At 41.6% G+C, this 3,334-nt stretch overlaps 1 pseudogene; it reads right to left on the bottom strand.

The window, feature by feature from the left end:
- Positions 1-450: 450 nt before the first annotated feature.
- LOC144372949 (olfactory receptor 5V1-like) lies at positions 451-1,385 on the bottom strand (annotated as a pseudogene).
- Positions 1,386-3,334: the final 1,949 nt, after the last annotated feature.

Here is a 3,334-nt window from a genome sequence, read left to right as displayed (position 1 = left end):
TTAAAAATATCCACAGAAACTCGAGTGTATACATAGGTCTTTCCACATGTGAAGGAGAAACACAGAAATGGTGTTTATTTAAAACTTAGAATCAAGATCCATTAGGAGAATGCAAGTCAAAGTCACATTGCACATAGCACTTCACATTCACTAGTGTTGGCTAGAGCTGCAATATTGGGAGAAAGGAGATTGACTGCTTTGGGTATAGGCTTTTTTTAGAGAGAAAAGCAATAAAAATATTCTGAAATACCTGTGGATTAGAGAACCCAGGTGAGGTCACAATGTGTCACATACTTAGCACAGTGTGCTTCCCCTGGTTGGAGGGGCACCACAGTGGTCATGAGACACTGTGTATGGAGAGAGCGCTCTTGTAATTGCTGCTGAAGAGTTCACATATTTCTACAACTAAGACATTTCCTAGAATGAAACCATCATCTAGTTCTAATCTCACTATACAGTCTGTCTCCCAGCAAGCTTCCTCAGGGCACTCTGGACCTCGTTGCTTCTCAGGCTGTGAATGATGTGTTTCAACATGGGGTTCACCACACAGAAGAGCACAGAGACCAGGGTGTCCGTGTCCAGCCTTCTCTGGGCCTGTCATAGTGGAAGTTGGCTGTTCCATAAAAGACCACCACCACAGTGAGGGGGGACGCACAGGTGGAGAAGGCCTGCCTTCTGCCCTGGGCAGAGTGAATCCCCAGGATAGCCGCCATGATGAGTGAATAGGAGCCTGCATTGAAGAGGCAGGGGTTCAGGCCCATGGTGGTACTGAAAATGTGGAGCGCAGACTTGTTGATAGAGGTGTCTGAGCAGGAGAGCTTCAGGAGCAATGGGTTTTCACAGAGAAAGTGGCTGATCTGGTGCGGACCACACAGAGGAAGTGTGATGGCCAGCACCTGTGTGTGACCAAATTCACCAGCCCACAAAGCCAGGAACCAGTCACCAGGCCAATACAGACCTTCACACTCATGATGACTGGGTACTGAGGAGGACGGCAGATGGCCACACAGCCGTCATACTGGCCACACAGCCAGTAAGACGCCTTCTTTGAAAGCACTTGTCACCAATAAGAAGATCTGGGAAAGGCAGCCCTTATAAGAAATGGCCTTCTTCTTCCAGAAAATGTTCACCAGCAGTACTGGGAGGGTGGTGGATGTGTAGCAGACGTCCAAGAAGCTCAAATTGCTGAGGAAAAAGTACATTGGAGTGTGAAGAGCAGGATTGACTCTGGTGGCCACTATTATGAGCATGTTCCCCGGGAAAGTGGTCAGGTAAATGACCAGAAAGAGCAGGAAGAACCAGCCCTGTAGGTTTGATTGCTTGGAAAATCCCAAGAAGATGAATTCAGTGACAAATGATTGATTGCTCATTTCTAATGTTGTCATAGCTACAAAACAGAGAAAAAGAGACCATGATGAGAATGGACTGAGAGCACCCCAAACAGGCTTTTTAATCTGCAGCAACATGGCAAATAATATCGAATGAAAAGCAGCCTGGAGACTGATAACCTGTGGGACTGGTCTCAGGGAATCAGACCCATGGAGCTGCACACATTTGCAGGGGTGATGGTGGGTGAGAGTAACCAGAGAATTGCTAGAAGCCAACAGAAAACTATTCGACCTCATCATCGTGTGAAGTCATTTTTCACTGTCTCAGTAATCTCTATCTCCTGTTGTCCTTTTATTTAAACATAGGATTTTTGGAGAAGTTCATTTTCATTGCAAATGTTAAGAAAAAAATTTACAAAGCAGAGTCATCATCTGCAGAAGCAGTTGGTGTTGCCTTCAGTGTTTTCTAATGTAGAGTTTTTCTCATTTTACATCAATCTTGATCTCTGTGTTCGGAAAGGCAGAAGTTAACTATTCCTGTACAATGCTGAAATTATCAAGGCCAGAGCAAAATAGAGGAAAGAAGTTGATGAAGTGGGGTTGGACTGGCTATCTTAAGTACACAGGAAAGATCAGTGGAGTAAAAGGAGAATGAGAGAGCGTAGAGGTTTGTGAAGGGAGGGAATGTGAAAGGTCTTTACGCAGATCATGTTATGTGCACATGGAAGTCTACCACAGGGGACTGCACCTGTACGTATATGTAGAAAGCACCAGTCAGAAATTAACAGATAAATGACCCAAAGAAAGATCAGTAGAGAAAGGAGAATGGGGTCGGGAAGGGGAGGGAGATTGGGGGTGGGGACTGAATGGAGTAAATCAGATTCCATGCACGTAGGATCTTTTCCAAATCAACCCAACTTCTATGTATAACTATTATGCTCTACTAAAAAAATTTAAGAAGATGACATGATCCTATCAGCAAAGAGTGAGATTTGAATTCTTCTTGACCTATTTGTATACCTTTAATTTCTTTCTTTTGTCCAATGGCTCTGGCAATTTCAAGGATGAAGTTGAATAGAAGTGGTGAAAGAGGGGGCACCCTGTCTGCTTCCAGTTTTTAGAGTGAATGCTTTCAACCTTTCTCCACTTAGAATGATGCTGCCTTGGGTTTAGCATAGATAGCTTTTACAATGCTTTTACAAAGTTCCTTCTCTCCCTAGTGTTTCTACTGTTTTGACAGTTAGGTGTGCTATATTTTGTTAAATGCTTTTTCTGCATCTATTAAGATTATCAATAAACTTACATCTCTATTAAATAAACTTAATCTCTCCCCTTTGTATTTTTTTTCAAATCCAAACAATTTCTTGAGGGTAGTTTATTTATTAGTGTGTCATGAACCATTTTTTTTTATTATTGGTCGTTCAAAACATTACACAGTTCTTAATACATCATCTTTCACCGTTCGATTCAAGTGGGTTATGAATTCCCAACTTTACCCCAACTTTTACAAATTGCTGTATCACATCAGTTACCCTTCCATTGATTGACATATTGCTTTTCTAGTGTCTGATGTATTCTGCTGTCAGTCCTATTCTCTACTATCCTTCTCCCCTCCCCTCCCCTCCCCTTTTCTCTCTCTACCCCTTCTACTGAATGTTTAGCTAAAGGGGAGAAATTGTAAATCATTTCTTGACAATACAAATGGAAGAAATGATTTACAATCTCTCCCTTTTGGCTAAACATTCAGATCATCTCCAGTCCTATAAATATTTTAATGAACATTTTCCTACATAAACATATGTGACCATTTCGAATTATCTTTTCAGAATAAAATTTAAATCTGACTTAAAAGAATTTGTTCTGCAGTTTCTATTTAAAACTAGCTCATGGGAGACATTATATTTAGTGGAATAAGCCAGACATAGAAAGAGAAATAGCAGTTTTTCACTTCTTGGTGGAAGCTAAAAAGTTGATCTCAGAGAAGTAGGGAGTAGAGCGGTGGTTTT

This window comes from Ictidomys tridecemlineatus, unplaced genomic scaffold (assembly GCF_052094955.1).
Source record: "Ictidomys tridecemlineatus isolate mIctTri1 unplaced genomic scaffold, mIctTri1.hap1 Scaffold_198, whole genome shotgun sequence".
Classification (NCBI taxonomy): domain Eukaryota; kingdom Metazoa; phylum Chordata; class Mammalia; order Rodentia; family Sciuridae; genus Ictidomys; species Ictidomys tridecemlineatus.
This window is presented reverse-complemented; position numbering and strand designations above follow the sequence as displayed.